Raw genomic sequence first — 19,396 nt, forward strand, 5'->3', positions numbered from 1 at the left:
TCTAGTTGCGGCAAATGGGGGTCACTCTTCATCACGGTGCGCAGGCCTCTCACTATCGCGTCCTCTCTTGTTGTGGAGCACGGGCTCCAGACACGCAGGCTCAGTGATTGTGGCTCACGGGCCTAGTTGCTCCGCGGCATGTGGGATCTTCCCAGACCAGGGCTCGAACCCGTGTCCCCTGCATTGGCAGGCAGATTCTCAACCACTGTGCCACCAGGGAAGCCCTTTTTCTGGGGTTTTATCTTGTTCCTTCATCTGGTACATAGCCCTCTGCCTTTTCATCTTGTCTATCTTTTTGTGAATGTGGTTTTTTGTTCCACAGGCTGCAGGATTGCAGTTCTTCTTGCTTCTTCTGTCTGCCCTCTGGTGGATGAGGTTATCTAAGAGGCTTGTGCAAGTTTCCTGATAGGAGGGACTGTTGGTTGGTAGAGCTGGCTATTGCTGTGGTGGGCAAAGCTCAGTAAAACTTTAATCCACTTGTCTCCTGATGGGTGGGGCTGGGTTCCCTCCCTGTTGGTTTTTTGGCCTGAGGCAACCCAACACTGGAGCCTACCCGGGCTCTTTGGTGGGGCTAATGGCGGACTCTGGGAGGGCTCATGCCAATGAGTACTTCCCAGAACTTTTCCTGCCAGTGTCCTTGTCCTCACGGTGAGACACAGCCACCCCCTGCCTCTGCAGGAGGCCCTCCAACACTAGCAGGTAGGTGTGGTTCAGTCTCCTATGGGGTCACTGCTCCTTCCCCTGGGTCCCAGTGCACACACTACTTTGTGTGTGCCCTCCAAGAGTGGAGTCTCTGTTTCTCCCAGTCCTGTCGATGTCCTGCAATCAAATCTTGCTAGCCGTTGCCAGACCCCCAGGTTGGGAAGCCTGACATGTGGCTCAGAACCTTCATTCCAGTGCGTAGACTTCTGTGGTATAAGTGTTTTCCAGTTTGTGAGTCACCCACCCAGCAGTTATGGGATTTGATTTTACTGTGATTGTGCCCCTTCTGCCGTCTCATTGTGGCTTCTCCTTTGTCTTTGGATGTGGGGGTATCTTTTTTTGGTGAGTTCCAGTGTCTTCCTGTTGATGATTGTTCGGCAGTTAGTTGTGATTCCCGTGCTCTCGCAAGAGGGAGTGAGAGCATGTCCTTCTACTCCGCCATCTTGAACCAGTCTCCCTATGTAGCCTTTTCAGATTGCTTTCTTTCACTCAGTAATATGCATTTAAGGTTCTTCCGTGTTTTTTCCGTAGATTGATGTCCAATAATTTTTTAGCTGTAAATAATACAATATGTCTGGAGATATATACATATATATATACCATAGTTTGTTTATCTGCATCTGAAATTTTGAAACCCAGATTTTAGTTCTGATATTGGCATTAACTATTTTTGACATCTTAAATAGGTCACTTCAAGCTCTTTAGGCCTCAGTATTGCTTCATTTCTAAAATGAGAGGCTTTCTTCGCTTGTAATAGAATGGAATTTCAGATTTTTAACATTACAGTGTTATTGGAGACCTGGTTAAGTAGCTTGGGAAAGACAGAAGTTGGTTTGACTCATGCCTCTGTGATGAAAGTTCAAGTTATTTAATCTCTAGTTTGCATATGTAATAGAAGGATAAATAATTATACTCATCTAATTAGATGTCTTGGGGATTAAATGAGAAAATGCATATAAAATGCTCAGCCAGTGGCTGGTACATAATAAGAACTCAATAAATTTTATCTAGTTTTATTACTGTTTAATAGATGTTCAACACCTCTTACCACTCCCTTTACTACTTCCTCTTGGTTAGCTCCTTCCATTCCTTTCATTTCTGTGCTACTACAAATTCTTTTCTACTATTTTCAAGTCCCCATCCATTTTCAGTCCTTTAGGCTTAACAAAATATCATCACTTAATTTATAGATAATAATAAAGATATGATGCCTCCAGACTTTCCTACCACCGCTTCCCAAATTATCTGCATCAGGACCCATCCTTATTATCCCCTACAGTTTCTGAGGATAAATTGCCAACTGTGTGGTCATGGAAGGTGTCTTAATTTTTTGTTTGTTTTTTTCAGCTATAAACAATGACGCCAAATTAAAGAATATAGGTAAACCACTTAGCCAAGTGCATGGAACTCAGTAAACATTAGTTTCCTTCCTTGCCATTCTCCATTTTTCTTCACCCCAGTCTACCTATATTCTATAAAGTGAGAGCTGTCTTCATAAATTACGGTTCAGATTATGCCCCTTCCCTTTGGCGACTCTCCAGTATCTTTTGAATAAAGATAAAATGTCTTTGCATGGCTTACAGACCTGATGTAGCTGCCCCATATGTCCTTTTGTTCTTCTCTTCTCTCCTACATTTTACTCAGCTGTCCCATTGCTGCTGGGTACACTTTTCCTCCACCTGGAATGCCTTTCCAAATTTTCTTCATTTCTTGTTTGTTTCTCTTCATTCCTTTAGATGTAGCTTAACACCCTAAATGTAAAACTTCATTGAGATTATGGGTAGGGCTAATCACTGCCATCATAGTATTTTTATAGAATCTGTGCTGTATTTTATATATATTCATGTTAAAAAATGTCAAACAGTATATGATAATATAATGACAAATTAAAAGTTAAAAGATCACTTCTTCCCTTCTCTCAATCTCATTCTCCAGTGGAAGTCTCTCTTCTTTGTCTACCTTTTCCTGTTGATCAGTGTGCCTGATAGAAATGTAATGCAAACCACATATGTCATTTAACATTTTTAAGTAACCACATTTTTTAAAAAAAGCAAAAGAAGCAGTGAAATTAATTTTAATAGTACATTTTATTTAACTAATACTTCAAAAATATTAACATGTAATTTATACAAAAAATATTGGTGAATAATTTTACATTCTTTTTAAAAAATATTTTCCTTTGAAATCTAGTGTGTATTTTGCACTTGTAGCTCAACTCAGCTCAGACTTGCCACATTTCAAGTGCTCATCAACAACACGTGGCTGGTGACTACTGTGCTAGACAATGCAGCTACAGAAAAGTTCTGAGAACTGAGTTAGTGAGGCAGCATTTTGACTCACAGCTCTGCAGCTTATTAGCTACATTATCTTGGGTAAGTTATTTATGGTCTCTGAACTTCTTTCCCTCTCCCCCCTCATTTTTTAACATGGGATGATATCTCATAAGCTGTTGTGAAGACTGAAAAATAAACACTTTATTCCACATGGTCATCTGCTTTTTACTGACTTCTTTACACTTCGTTTTCAAATACACTCTCTTAGTTGAGGAAATCTGTGTATGTGGAAGCACAGAACTAAAGGATCTTCCTTTGTGTTTTCTTTTGTTGAGTGCCATGTTCCAGGCTCCATATGACACATTGGAAATAGAATGATCCAGTTGTATTTCCCACCTCAAGGAACTCACAGTCATACATAACTTATTGCCTGGCTATTTCAAAAACAGAGTGAAAATTATTTTATAATATACAGTTAAAATATGGAGACATATTTCCAAATTTCAGTAAAAATTGTTACTGATTTTTAAATCTCTGAAATCCTCTCTTTGCTCTATTTTGATCTTCATAACTCATATTAAGGATCACACTGTACCTTCTTTTTGCTCCGGAGGTCTTGCAGTGGCCTTGGGCAAAAGGCAATAAAATTCTGATCTGGGCTGAAACTCCAGAGAAAAGATCCTTTCAATATATATATATTTTTTGCCAACACAACCAACAGTAAACTCTAAGTTATTTAAGATGTAGAATACTTTGAGGATTATTTAGGGACTTTGCTACTTCTGACTTGGCTCTCTCATGTTGCTGCCCTTTGGCCATTTCACTGATACTGTAGAACCTTTATGAAATAAGAAAAGGGTAAAACCCAAATTAAATTATTTAGCTACTAGCAAGCAGTCTGGGAAAATTGTTTGATAGGCAAGAAGATTGTATGTGATGAGTTAAATGGGGTAGATTTTAGTGATATATTTCTTCTACCACCCTAAATAATCAAGATTTGATTATATGTTGTTCTTATGTACCTCAAATTGTTTCATAAATTATACCACTTATAAATATAGAGAGCAACTGTAGTTTGGAAGAATAGAATTGCATATGCAAATTTTGAATGTTTTTCTGATTGTAGGACATAATGTTCTGGGCTAATAGAAACAAGGTACTCCATTGAATTTTTACTTTTGATTAGTATGGAGTGGGATAATATGTTTCAATTATAATGGTTCACATTAATTGATCTGATCAGCAGTTGTAAATAATGCTTTATCTTCTTATCTAGCAATGAAAGACACTTAGTAAACTTGTACACTTTTGTTCCTAGGTTCTTCAGAGTGATTAATGGTACAATTTATTTTGCCATTTATTTTATTTTTTACTATTGCCTTTTTGCTAAAATAGAATTCAAATGTGTTTACAAACAAAAGATTTAATTAGGATACATGTAGTATGAATGGGTTATGGTACAAATGTCATTCATATTTGCAAGGTATCGCTGCATTGTTAAGGAGTTTTAAAAATGGTATTATCATTTCAAGTTTATTATTATTGACCATCTATAAATTAAGGTAAACTGAGGACCATGTACTGAGATTTATGAAATCAGTGTCAGATTGAGTTCCTGGGAAGCAGATTATGAGATGGAGATTATCATAGAGGACAATGATTAAGGAACACTCTTGAGATCAATAGCTTTAGGAGGGAAAGGAAGGAAGCAGAACTGGGGAGAGGGATGTAGTTTCAGTGAAGGCATCGTGGACCTCGTGGGGAGGTCTGAAGCTGGATGGCTCATTCAGGTAAGGGGCCAGGGCTCTCTACCTTTGTGCTGATCACTGGATGAAGGCTGCTCCAGGAAGTCTGTTTTCAGCTGAGCCAGTAGCTGGGGAAATAAGTCCTTCATCCCAGAAATGAGTTTGGGCAATATATCACAATATCTACTACACTTAGAATAGGCTAGAACCTGAAGTGCTGGATACAGTTACATAAAGAGACTCTCTCAGTCTGGGCCAATCCACCCATCTCTCCAGGAAGACAGCTAGAGCCATTTATTTACTCTTCCTGTTTTCGTTGTTGCCCTCTTCCAGTCTGTTCTCTGCATGACAGACAAAACAAGCTTTTAAAATTGGATCGTGTAAATCAGATAGTGTCACTACTCTGCCTAAAATCTTCCCATGGCTTCCGCTTGAAGGAAGGATAAAATCTAAATTCATAACTGTAGCTTCCATGCTCTGCCTGATCTAACTCTTGTTTATTTCTGCAGCATTTTCTTGTGCCACTTTTCCCCCTCATATATTATGTTTTAGACACACTGGCCTTTCTTGAACATGCCAAGTTGTCTTCTAGTTGAGGGCATTTGGACTTCCCATTTCCCAACCAGGCATGCACCCCTCCACACCTTTTATGTGATAGTTTTTGTCTTATTCTTTGGATCAAATCCCCATAGAGGCCTTCCCTGACTACCTTGTTTAATGAAGGCCTCCAATAATTTTTCTCTGTCAGGTCACTATATTTTCCTTCATGGCCTTTATTACAAGCTGTAATTGTCTTGTTTATTTAATTTTTCTTCTATGTTTTCTGTCTTCCCCTGTTGGAATTAAAGCTCTGTGAGTCATTTTCCCAATCTACACCTCTTCCTATAATATGTCCTTGATAAGTTTTTTTATTCCTTACTGAATGATGGTCCTGATCTATCTTAAGTGGCCCACCTGCTTTGACTTATTTTTCTAATTACATCTTCATTGAGACATAATTCACATACTATTAAATCCTTCATTTTAAAGTGTACAATTCAGTGTTATTTTACTCTTCATAGATTTGTGCAGCTGTTGGCCACTGTCAAATTTTACAACATTTTCTTCACTTCAGAAAGAAACCCCACACCCATTAGCAGTCTCTTAGCACCTCCCTCTCTCCCCAGCCCTTGTAAACCACTGTTCTACCTTCTATTTTCCCATTCTGTACATTTCATATACATGGAATTATGCGGCACACAGCCTTTTATGTCTGGCTTCTTTCACTTGCTATAATGTTTTGAAGGTTCATCCATGTTGTAGCATGCATCAATACTTCATACCGTTTTAGGGCCAAATGATATTCCATTATAATAGATATACCACATTTTGTTTATCCATTCATTCGTTGATGGCCATTTGGATTATTCCCACTTTTCGGCTATTATGAATAATACTGGTATGAACACTTATGCTTTTATTCAGACATATGCTTATCAGTTCTCTTAGTTATATACTTAGGAGTCATATGGTAACTATGCTTAACATTTTGAGGAATTGACAAACTTTTTCAAAGCGGATACACCATTTTATAATTCCAAATATTGTCCTCTTTTAAAAAATTGGGTATAATTCTTTTTATTGTTGAGTTGTAAGACTTTTTTATACATTCTAGATACTAAACTCATTCTAGATACTAATCTCAGGTATATGATTTGCAAATATTTTCTCCATTTCTGTGGATTATCTTTTCAGTTTCTTTATAGTGTCCTTTGAAGCACAAAAATTTTAAATTTTTAGAGAATCCGATTTATTTGTTTTTTTCTGATGTCACTTGTGCTTTTGATGCCACATCTAAGAAAATCATTGCCTATTCTAGGGTCACAAAGATGTGTTCTGAGAATTTTATAGTTTTAACTTTTACATTTAGGTCTGTGATTCAGTTTGATTTAATTTTTACGTATCTTGTGAGATAGGAGTCCAAGTTCATTCTTTCGCATTTAGCTATCCAGGTCCCAGCACATTGTGTTGAAAATACTATTCTTGAATTGTCTTCCCTTGCCCAAAATCAATTGACCATAAGTGTGTTGATTTCTATACTCTGAGTTTTATTCCATTAATCTGTATGTCTTCTGTTGGTACTGCATTGTCTTGATTATCTAGCTTTGTAGTAAGTTTTGAAATCTGGAAGTGCGAATCCTTTAACTTTTTTCTTTTTCTATATTGTTTTGGCATTTCCATGTGAATTTTAGGATCAGCTGGTCAATTTCTGCAAAAAAATACAGCTGGGACTTTGATAAGGATTGTGTTGAATCTATAGATCTATTTTGGGAATATTGCCATCTTAATATTAAGTCTTCAAATCCATGAACATTAGATGTCTTTCCATTTATTCAGGTCTTCTGTGATTATTTTCAATGATACTTAGTATTTTTCAGTGTATAAGGTCTGCATTTATTTTCATGAGTTTATTTTGAAGTATTTTATTCTTTTTGATGCTATTGTAAGTTGATTTTTTTCTTAATTTTATTTTCACGTTGTTCTTTGCTAGTATACAATTCACTTTTGTGTATCGATCTTGTGTCCTGCTACCTTGCTGAACTCATTTATTAGTTCTAACAGACTTTTTGTATGGATTCCTTAGGATTTCCTATATACACAGTTTTTGTTTACAAAATCAGATACATTTAATATTTCCCTCCTGAAATCTTGATGCCTTTTCATTTTTTTTCATGTAATTACCCTAGCTAGTTCCTCTAATACAGTGTTAAATAGATGTTACAACAACTGACATTCGTTTCTTCTTTCTGAACTTAGAGAGAAAGCATTTAATAATCTTTCACCACTAAATATGATGTTAGATGTGTTTTGTTTTGTTTTGTAGGTGCCCTTTATCAGGTCCAGGAAGTTTTCTTCTATTCCTAGTTTCTGAATGTTTTTATTAAATGCTTTTTCTTTGTCTGTTGAGATGATCATCTCACCTTGTTTGAAAAGAAAAAAGAGCTAATTGAACACACAGGAAACACACTGAAGTAGGCTCATAGATAACCAAGAGCAAGCCAGTAGCTGTTATTTGCTGTCCAGTTCAACCACATCTTCCTGCCATGTTTAAAATCTCATCTCTTTAAAGAGTAAAATGACCTAATGAATACAACATTTGAAATTAGAAAAGTATAAACCTAAAACACATATGTATGCACACATATGTATAGTATTCTCTGGTTATGAATGAGGTAGAAAATGTCACAGTAAGGGTATTGTTTGCAATAGTTTATTAAAATAAGTATTGCTTTATTAAAATTCCAAGGTTTTAATCGCCAAGGCAAAAACTATAGTCTCAGAAGTTTCACTGAAATTTTCAGCATGTGTCTCTGTCTATAACATAATATCTACCTTATTTTGTTTTAGTTGATGCTGATGTATCCTATGAACCCCCATCACCTCTCCACTACAGAGATAGTTCCTGAAATAATAGTTTTACTTGAGCTCAGGTCAGATGTTTTTCAAGGCAAGAAGAGATTTATTTTGACAATAACTATTACTTATAACACAGCACAATAGTTACATAATTCTACTCATTTTTCTCCTGCTGAAAAATGTTATTTTTGTTAAGAAAGAAATGAATAAAATAGTCTTTTTATATCAGTACCTTACCTCCTTATATTAAAAAAATATTTGATAATTTTTTTGAAAAGATGTACTCGAAAGCTTATCAGATCAAAAGACAGTTTATTACTGGCTATAAGGTGACCCTCTATGCTGTTACAGTTACAGTAAGCGTCCCCAGTAGCTGCCTGGGCCAGACTCAGTGTATTCATCCAGAACCTTGACAACTTCACTTTCAGACCCATTATATATTAGGGTCATCAGACAAGTAGAGGCTTTGTTTTAGGCCCTGGACTGGACTGTAATTTTGACTTTGAGTGCCCATTTGTCTCAAGGCTACCCTCATTTTTAATGTGTCAGTTCAGTGGCAGAAATAAAAATAATAAAAGTATCCTAAAAATGAAAGGAATCTTGGGGGTCATCTGATTTATTATTCAATTCCATTCCATGTAGGAGTTGGCTCTGAACAATACTAGCTAGTCAATTAACCATTTAAAACAGTTTCAGTAACAAGAAATAGACTGACTCATGGAGCATCCTGTTAAATGTTCACAGCTCATTTTTTGGAAACGTTGGCTCTTAATTTTAGAGAGTTCTCAGTGTATTGATTTGTATTTATATTCTTAAAATTTATTTGTTCTAATTAAGACCCATTAGCCTTAGTTGTCCTTTGAAGGGCACATTACATATGTGTACATATGCATACATATATCGTATGTTAGAAGTACATCGGGTATTTGAAAATAGTTATGTTTCTACTTTATGTCCGCTTCTTTGGGTTAAACATCTTAAACTAATAATTTATTGATTAATCATTGCAAAAATAGTCTATGGCTTTAGTTTAGAACTTTGCATACTCATTTGTTCTTATTTTTTAATTTTTAAAAATTGAAGTATAGTTGATTTACAATGTTGTGTTAGTTTTAACAGCGTTAATGAGGTATAATTTTCATACCATAAAATTCACTCATTGCGGTTGATGGAATTCAATGATTTTAGTATATTTAGAGTTGTGTAATCATCACCAGATCCAGTTCTATAATTCCTTTATTACCCCCCAAAACTCTCTCATGCTCATTTGCAGTCGAACCCTGCTACCAGTCCCATCCTAGGCAACTGCTGATTTGTATTCTGTGTTCACAGATTGGCCTTTCCTAGAAATTTTTTATAAATAGAATCTTACAATATGTAATCTTTTGTGTCTGGCTACTTCCAATTAGCATAATGCTTTTGAGATTCATCAATGCTGTAGCATGTTTAGAATTTTTTTCCTTTTATTGCTAAGAAATATCCCATTGAATGGATCAGATTTTGTTTATCAATTCACCAGTTTATAGACATTTGGATTTCTTGTTTTTTGGCTGTTCTAAATGCTGCTGTAAACTTCTCTGTATAAGTCTTTATGTGGACATATCTTTTCATTCCCTTAGGTAGTTTTCTAGGGGTATGAATGCAGGGTTCAACGATAAGTTTATGTATATCCACTAAGAAACTACTAAACAGAAACTTTTTTTCAAAAATGGTGTTTGTTTTGTTTTTTACATCCCCACCAGAAATGTATGAGGACCCCAAGTTTTCCTTGTCCTTGCCAACTTCTGGTATTTTTGGTCCTTTTGATAAGAGCCATTCTGGTAGGCATATAGTGGTATCTCATTGTGGTTTTAATTTGCATTTCTTTAATAACTAATGATATTCATGTGGCCATTAGTATATTTTCTTTGGTGAATTGTCTATTCAATCTCTTGGCAATTTTTTGATTGGGTTGTTTGACTTTTCATTATTGAGTTGTAAGGGGTCTATATATATTCTGGATACAAGTTCCTTATCAGATATATGATTTCCAAAATTTTTCTCCTAATTAGTGATATTTTCTTAATGGCATTTTGAGGAGCAAAATATTTTAATTTTGATTGAGCCCAATTTATTATTTTTTACCTTATGGGTTATCCTTTTGGTGTATGTCTAAGAAGTTGTTGCTTGATCTAAGATCGTAAAGATTTTCTATTATTTTTTACTTGTCAAGTTTTATACTTTTAACTCTCACATTTAGGTTTGATCCATTCTGTGTTAATTTTTGTATATGGTAGGCAGGGGTCGTTAGTGGAAAAGACCATCTTTTATCCTTAAATTGTCTTGGCTCTATTGTCAAAAATCAGTTGATGACCATATATATATTAAGGGCATATTTCTGTACTTTCTTATCTGTTTTAATGATCTCTAGGTCTATCTTTATACCAGTACCACTCTTATAATAACTGCAGCTTTATAGCAAGCTTTGAAACCAGATTGTGTATATACCCCAACTTTTTACTTCCTTTTAAAAATTGTTTTGGATAATCTAAGTTCTTTGAATTTTCATATACATTTTAGGTTTAGCCTGTCAGTTTCAACAACAACAACAAAAAGCCTGCTGAGATTTTAATAGGGGTTGTTTTAAATATATAGATCAATTTGGGGAGAATTAACTGAAAAAGCACATCATAATTGAAAATTATCACTGATATCTCAAGCTTCCCCCTCCTCTGCCCCTAAATTCAAGGGAATCTTGAATCCTATTTTGTCATCTAGTTATATTTTATATAAAAATGTTTGTTGACATTTTTTCAAAAGTAATATGACAAAATGTTCATCCTTTGGTTTCTTATGTACATTCTGGGGGTCATATATGTACCCTGACTAAGAAGCAGAAATTTAGAGGAAGTAATGGACCATTTTTTTCCTTAAAAAATATCTCTGTTTCATTCTGCAAAGTATTTGAGGTTGGTGTAGTAACTATAAGAAAATGTGGGCAGAATTTTTAAATGAATTTTTATCTTGATATTTTTGGTTTTACTGTCTTAATAGTTTTATCCATATACTGGTTTTACATTTGTTCTGTTTTTGCTAACAAGACATGCCATGTTGTTGACTGACATTTTACTGCAATATTAGAGCAATAGACAGCTAATGAGTTTGTAAAAGAAGGAAATGAAACTGATTTTTGTTGAACATTTCTTCCATACCAACTACTCTGCAATATGCAGACAAAATCCTGTGACATGGCTGTTTTTACCTTTACTTACAGATGATAAAACTGAGGCTTAATGAGGGTCAGAATCATGCTTAAAATTTTATAGATATTGAGGTAGCATTAAAATCTTGATATTCTGACTTCAAGGCCAATATGCCAGCTGAGAAAGAAGAGTTGGACATTTAAAATCTGATTTTCAAGTGTGTCCTGGAATATCTTGACTTGATTTTCTTCTTCTGTGTTTGTCTTCTATTTGTTTCTTTATACCCTGCCGCATTCTACAGTGGTCTTAAGGCAACTTAGAGTATGCAAAATACAACAAGATGGCATAAATTAAAAATAGGAATAAAATGAGACAGAAAAACAAGGGTGGGGAAAGTCCTTTTCCCAGAAAATCAACAACAACATCGTGTAAGTGAATATTGCCAGGAGACTGGAAAAATTTGAGCTGGAAAAGGCCGTGGAAGTAAATGGGATTACTTGGTGTCAGCTTTGGTGTCTGCTCCAATCATAATATATGTGAGAAAGTGAACTCTTGTTTGCTTTTGCTTCCTCTAAGTGCCGAGCACAGTGCCTTGTCTGTGGTAAGCCCTTAATGAGCGATTGCTGAACTTGATCCTCTAATGAACTTTATTGTAAGCATTCCTATGTTACTAAGCTGGTTAGAAGGTTTTTTTTTTATTAAAAGTCAAATAGTCAGGAATTTTAGATTTCTCTGTCAGTGTTATTTGTTGTAAACACCATCTCATTGTTTTCCTGATCTTCATTATATTTGAAAATGTTATTTCAGACATACTTATAAGTCATCTTTTTTTACATAAGTACATCTAGAAATTGCCTCATCTGAGGAGTGTTATAGAAAGACATATGCTCTTCTAGTTGAGAATGTAAGTTTTGTGCATCCGAAGGTTTCACTGTGATTATGTGCTCTCCATTTCAACTCTTTTTTTTTTTTTCCATTTCAACTCTTTTCTGGGTTTTAAAACAAAGACTGTACATGTGGAGAGTTTAAAATTCATAAATATAAGGCATTTCAGCTTATAAGCATCTCAGAGATGTATGTTTACTCAAATAATACTCAGAATAATTTTATAATGCCTGTTGACATCATCTATAATGCCTATTTGACCTACTTATTTTGTAAACATATGTAATTAATTTCTTTCCATGGGTTGGACTTTATCTCCCAGACTCAAATCTTTTCTAGAAAGTTTTAAAAACTTCATTAAGGTTTATAGCAACTTAATTTTGTCATTTTAAAAACTAAGTATTTTGTAAGAGTTTATCCTTGGATGACTCTTAAATATGACCCAACTATTAGTTACCTGAACCATAATATTTATTTTGACTCAAGCATCACTTCAGTTCTGTTTGTTTTTTTTTTTGGCTGCGTTGGGTCTTCATTGCTGCATGCGGGCTTTCTCTAGTTATGGCAAGCAGGGGCTACTCTTTGTTGCTGCGCGCAGGCTTCTCATTGTGGTGCCTTCTCTTGTTGCGGAGCACGGGCTCTAGGCACGCTGGCTTCAGTAGTTGCGGTGCGTGGGCACAGTAGTTGTGGCTCATGGGCTCTAGAGCGCAGGCCCAGTAGTTGCGGCGGGCGGGCTTAGTTGCTCCGCAGCATGTGGGATCTTCCCGGACCAGGGCTCAAACCCGTATCCCCTGCATTGGAAGGCGGATTCTTAACCATTGTGCCAGCAGGGAAGTCCCTCAATGCTGTTTTAAAATAACAGAAAAGTAACTACATAAAATGGTATATTTTAATTTTTGAAAGTTAATTTGTTACAAAAATTAGAAAGGATTGGCTTTAGGGAAAACCAGTAAAACTTCAGCAATCCTTGATGAGCATAGTTGTAGGTATTTGAACTACAGAGCTCTCACCTTGCAACAGATTATACTGAAAATGTACTTTGAAATCATCTCAATTAATTTTGTATAGAAAGGAAAAATGAGAGGATAAACTATGACATAAGTTTCTGTAGGGTATGCTCATTTTAAGACTATCATTTTTGTTCTGAAATGTTATCATCATGCTAGAGTTTTCAAGATCCTATCTCCAATTGAGATTTCAGAGGTGAAAAATCTAAAGTAAGTGCATAGTATTTCATAAAATTTCTTATTGCCTTTCAGGAAATCATCTTTTATCCTATATATCGTGTCCTCTCTTGAAGTTCAGAGACTTGTAATAAACTAGCACGCCTATTCTCAGCATATATAGACTGTGATAGATGCAGTAACATGAAGACATGGCACTGGGTGAGACACCTCAGGCTGACCTGGAGCACACGGCTACTGCAGGCTGGCTCTGCCTCTGCTGGGGTAACCGTTCTCTGACTGCCTTTCGGCCGTGTTCCACTGACAAAGTCATTCTTTCCCCTCTGCTGTCCTTTACTCCTAACTTTAAATGCTTCTGTATTTAGTATAGAATTTTTGAAGAATTTTAATTTTCTAGGGAGCAGAACGGCTCTCATACCAGTTGGCAAAATGCCACCTCTTCCCTGTTAGTATCATAGTGATTATAATCTTCTATAAATACAAAAAAGTGTTCTACTTTGTGTCTTTGTTAGCTGGTATTAGCAATTTGTCAGAGTTTTTGTAAAGTCTTCTGTTTTCAGATGTATAAAGCGTTTTGGATATAGACTATCTTTGAAACATATGAATATTATCCATCTTGGATTGACACTATTAATGATTTTTCGGAATTAATATTTGTAAAGTACTTTAAATATGAGAAACACATTAGAGGGGATAAGTGTTGTTATTAATATGAATCCTTAATATTCAATTGCATTAAAAGAAAATCAGTGCTACTTTTGATATTTAATCTTTAATATTCAGATGTATTAAAAGAAAACTGATGCTGCTTCTGTTAGTTTGTCATAGAACAGGATATGGTATTATTACCCAGAACTGATAAGATTCAATCAATCTGTACAAGTGGTTTTCCCACATCAAACCCTATTCATTATTTATATATATATACGCTATTTTAAATTAAAATATCTCTTTATAATCATTAATTAGTTTTATTTTAGATTTTTCGATATTTATATGGTCTTTTGTGTCATTCCAAAAGGATAGAATTTGCTCACTTATTCTTTAGTGTCAAATTATTAGTCTCTATCGTAAGACAACTGCTATTTTTGTAGGTCAAATGGATGACTCTCTGCAGTTTTATATCAGCCTATTATTATTTTTTGTTGCAATTAATATGTTGAAATACTGTAATTTATACTCTGAAGTCCATGAAAAAGAAAACACAGGTGTATTTCTCTTCCTATTTCCCTGCTGATTTACTCACAGCCTGGTGGTGTGTGCTTAGAGTTGGTTTCCTAAGATGCTGGCTTTTGTCTTTCTCCCCTGCCATATTCCCATGCCTAGAGAATACCTGGCACATACTCAGTGTTCAGTAAATACTTACGGAATGAATAAATAAGAATAGGCAGTCTTACAGTATTCAGTCTATGTAGATCTCCACCTCTGTGTCAGCAGTCGACTTGGTTTGGGGTTTTAGAGGTTGGATAAATCACATTAATCACATCCCCTCCAGACTTTGGAAACTTCAGAGAAACAGACACAGGTGCCAGGCAGATGGAGATCAAAGTACCAGTTTTATTACTGGTAGAGGCTGAATTGGAGGACATGCATTATGTGTCCATATGAAATTGGCTTCAGCTCTGAATTAGACAGTGGTACCCTCCCCGCTGCTGGCACAGTGGGACATCCACTGTCCTCTGTCACTGAGGAATGGATAAAAACAGGCCTGAATGTGTCTTCTCTACAGGTAGCACTGAACTGGGAAAAAGGAATTGAACTGGGCACGTTCATATGTTCTCTTAAACTCACCAGTGTGATGAGTCTCTGCCACTCTCATGGTAAGAAGTGAGGGACAGAATAAAACTAATTGCATTTCTTGATCAAAAGTCTCCTCATGAAAATATGAAGAAGAAGAAACAGAGTTTTCCCTGTTGTTCCCCAAGATACTCTAATTAAACATAAATCCCTCCAACCAATTATACTATTAATTTTTTTCTGCAGCTTTTGTTTGGCATTTATAAGATTCAATTTAAATTATTGTCATATATACCAACATTTGCAGATCATTAAAATGAATATTGTTTATGGTAGTGAACATAGGTAGACATTGAACTAATCTAATACAGTGGAGGCTTGGACAAGGTAAGCTTAAGAGTAAAACAATGAGTAAGAAAAGCATATTCATATTTTCATTTTTATATACGATATATATGATACATGCATTCACTGTGATCTTGGTTTCTACTAAAGAATTTTTAATGTATTTGCTTCATTCTTATAACTGACATTATGAAAAAAACCTTTTGGGTTTATCTCATATGTACACATCTCTGATTTCTGGTGGCTAAGTTGGTATTCTACTTTGTGGATTATTATTGTGAGATAAAATATTTGTGGCTTCTACATTCCTTATTTCCAATTTCCATCTCAAACACAATGAAACAAAATAAAACATCATAAAGCAAATGGAATATATTAGTAAAGTCTGGCTTTATCCAAATGTCATAAGTAAATTATCCTTGACAGAATGAAATCATAAGCATCGTCATTTTTAAAAATAATAAGAGCATTGTGGTTTGTGAATATAAAATAATAGATAATAATAAAATAATTATTTTAACCTGTTAATATTAAAGTCCTTCTGATTGATTGGCAAGTACATTGATAACAACAGTTTGGCATTATTTATCACCAAATAGGACAGATACTTAATGTTTAAAAATAACTATATAAAAGGTAGAATTGTGAGCTAGTTTATTGTAGGAGATATTGTCTTCCATTCTACCCTTTGGAATTAACCATAAAGGAAGAAAAATATATGGTTTGTAGAAATTAATGCTGTCATCTTATTGTCATCAAGGGAAGGGATTGGCAGAGAGGTCTAGTAGGACCAGAAGACTAGCATTAATTTCCTGTCATGGTCTAGGATGTAGTCCTTGGCCTGTAAAATAGACTCACATTTCTGAGGATAGACTCATGTTAAGCAAGCTCATGAAATTAGTGTTTAAAACTAAAAAGATTGATTTATGGTGAGAAATTATTTTTCTAGGGACAAAAATAATTAGAATATGAAGAATCTGTGAGTTCCGTGTATGCAAAATTTAAAATGAGGAATTTGGTCATTAGAAACTTTCTTTTCCTTTAGGCAGAGCAGGACTGGCAGCCGGAAAGCAACAGAATCACCAGATTGCTTGGGGATTGTAGAATCAGAATTGAAAGGAAGTTCATGTATCAGCTGTTTTATGGTATTGGGCCCAGGCAGTCTGATATAGCCATATCCACCATATGGGTGGTCTTGCTACTAGAATTAGAATAATAAAGCCTATTGGCTACCTATTACCCCTGCCAGTTAGGGGAGGAATATTCCAAATGTGAAGTCTAAAATACTATCTCCCCAGATAGTGCTTAGATGAACATTTTCAGTTATCTCTGTGACTTGTTTTCTTTTATGCTTTCATGCATAGAAATGGGATCTGTATGGTAAAAGAGATGGAATAAAAAACAATAAAAAGTAACCTAATTTTAGCAAAATTACCCAAATAGTATGATGCGTGAATACATTAACTTTAAAAGAATACACTTTGCTTCTCTGGTAGCATTGCAGCATGCTTATGTGATATTTCAATTGCATATATTGGACATGGTCAACCACTGAGGTTGATCAGCCCCCTCCTTGCCTTAGGATTTACACACATGATTATAAGGCAGTGCAATGTAATTCTTACCAGAGTGTATGCCAGTGCAAAATAAAGGGAAAACAGGCAGAAGAATTATTTCACATTATTCTATTATATTGTAGTTTATAATGCAAGGATTAAAGTTAAATCAAGTTACTATCAAATACATGTTTACTATAGCAAGACTTTGTGATAAAACTGGGGATGAAAAGAATAACATGATTCTTTCTCTCTAGAATGCTTATAATCACCACAGTGTAGGCCACTCATGATGTATTTCATAAGTACTCTTAGAGAGCATTAAGAAAAAGGTAAAGTTTATAATACTTAGGCTTACACGGGTTTTTCCTGTACGGGACAGAGATAAAGTTGAATCTTGAAAGGTAGGCAGGATTTTGTAGGTAAATAGGGTTGGGAAGGAAATGTTACAATGTATAGAGGGGAAAAACGTGAGCAAAGCAAAACTTTGGAGTCACATGTGGGAGAAACATCAAGTGGTCTGTTGGCTCTGGAGAGTAGGATACTTGAAGAGTGGAAAAAGAGTAATGATCACAATACAGAAGACCTTACGTGTGAACTAGTATAAAACTAATAGAGCTTGCTGATCACATACTTGGGTGCCTTGATCCATGCTAGGCACCAGAAAGATGAATAAAATGTAGTTCTTGGCCCTCCCAAGAGTTGTCAGCCCAAGGGTTGAGATAGATATAACATACTACAATACAAATTTCACCATGGACGTACTGTGACAGAAGTATAAACAAAATACTCCAGGAGCCAGATGATCAATTCTTTTGGAGGTGTTGAAGAAGGTGGTTGAACTGGGTTTTGACAGATGAATAAATTTTGAACCACTGGTAAAGGCTAGTAAGGTCACTAGGCGCACACAGAGCAGCATGCTAAAATGTGAGGAGGTGTGAGTTGTCTGGACTCTAAGGTTGGTGGCAAGGATGGGGGAGAGATGTGAGGCTGGAATGACTGGTTGGAATCTGAGTACCAGTCAGTATGGAGTTGGGGAACTAGTTGAGGTTGGAGCCCGACACCTACATTTGGATTCCATTTCTGTCATTTACGATATTTTTAATCACTGGTAAATTTCTTAACCTCAGTGTCTTGGTTTGCATAATGGGGATGATAATATCAATTTAGCAGTAGTATTGTTGTGATTGAAAATTAATATACATACTGCACAAAGTGATGGGCATGAAATCTTCCCAGTAACAAATGGGAGTCAATAGTGATACATTCATAGTGTTGCTGTAAGAACTAAATGGAGTAAAAGAAAACGAGTATAGGACACCGTTTGACATAAAGTCCTTATGCTCAAATAATGGCATTAAAAATAAAACTTTAAAAGCTGTTCAGTGCAGTTATAGAGCATTGCCTTTATAGAAAATAATTCCCGGAATTTAGGAAAAGTTTTATCATCTGTGTGAAGATTAGTTTAAACGTATTAGCCTGTGTTGATTCTAGGTCCCTCTCCAAGTAACACCTCTTCTCATTTTAGGCCTGGATGCTGTAATAATAAGTTTTATTAAAATCTGTATGATATTAAGATCATACTTTGTGCATATATGCATGTCCTTACTACATATATTACAATTAATTGTTATTTTACCTGTTTTCTCCACTAGACAGTGAGTGCTTTATCCCCAATGCTTCAGAAAATGTTAGGCTCATAAAAGTTCGCTGAAATGATCTTAAGCTTAGAAAGAATTAATATGCATATGTACTCTAAGTGTGTATTATAAAAGTGCTTATTTTTTGACCTTCATATGGAAAAGCCTGCTCTAATTGTGTTACAGTACCTTCTACACTCTGAAAGCAGTGTGACATTTTTCTGTCCAAATTTACGGGTTAGATGCATGTATTGTTAGAGGAGTAGAGATGGCCCTCAGCCTCACCCCCAGAAGAATTCTCTCCACTGCATCCTTGCTCACCAAGCAGCAAGAATTATAAGGTAGCTCTTAAATATAGGTCTTTCTTATAGCAATTGACTGTGTGAAAATGCCCCCGGGCCATATGAAAATGATATTTTTCACGCAGTGGGAGTGACTCTTAAGAGCTGCGTAGTATTTAAAGACAGGAGGCTCTTCAAGAAGGCCACATTCTCTATTCCTGCACAGAATAAGCAGCAATGGAATAGATATGGGAAAGAAGAGAGAATAAAAGTAAATAAAAAAATAATCTAAGCAAAACTGAAATAGTGTCAAGCACTGAATATATTAGCTATGAAGGAATAATCTTCACTTGTCTGGCAGGATTGTAATATGGTTCTGTTGTGTGCTATTTCAGTTGCTTATATTGGGCAGTGTCAATCATTAAGGGTAGTATTATTTACCTCCAGCCATTCATGTTTCTATAGCAACA

At 35.5% G+C, this 19,396-nt stretch overlaps 1 protein-coding gene across 11 annotated transcripts in view; it reads left to right on the forward strand.

Moving 5' to 3' along the window:
- Window positions 1-19,396, forward strand: part of FOXP2 (forkhead box P2) — a 528,558-nt gene that overhangs the window by 97,911 nt on the left and 411,251 nt on the right. Inside the window, exon 1 of one of the 11 annotated variants that reach the window (XM_082472319.1) lies at window positions 2,867-3,074. The exons of the other annotated variants lie outside the window; for them this stretch is intronic. The gene's annotated coding sequence lies outside the window, so the exon portion shown is untranslated. Of the gene's footprint in view, window positions 1-2,866; window positions 3,075-19,396 lie in introns of those variants that run through there. 11 annotated transcript variants of the gene reach the window in all.

Source organism: Balaenoptera physalus (genome assembly GCF_965194825.1).
Source record: "Balaenoptera physalus genome assembly, chromosome: 8".
NCBI lineage: Eukaryota > Metazoa > Chordata > Mammalia > Artiodactyla > Balaenopteridae > Balaenoptera > Balaenoptera physalus.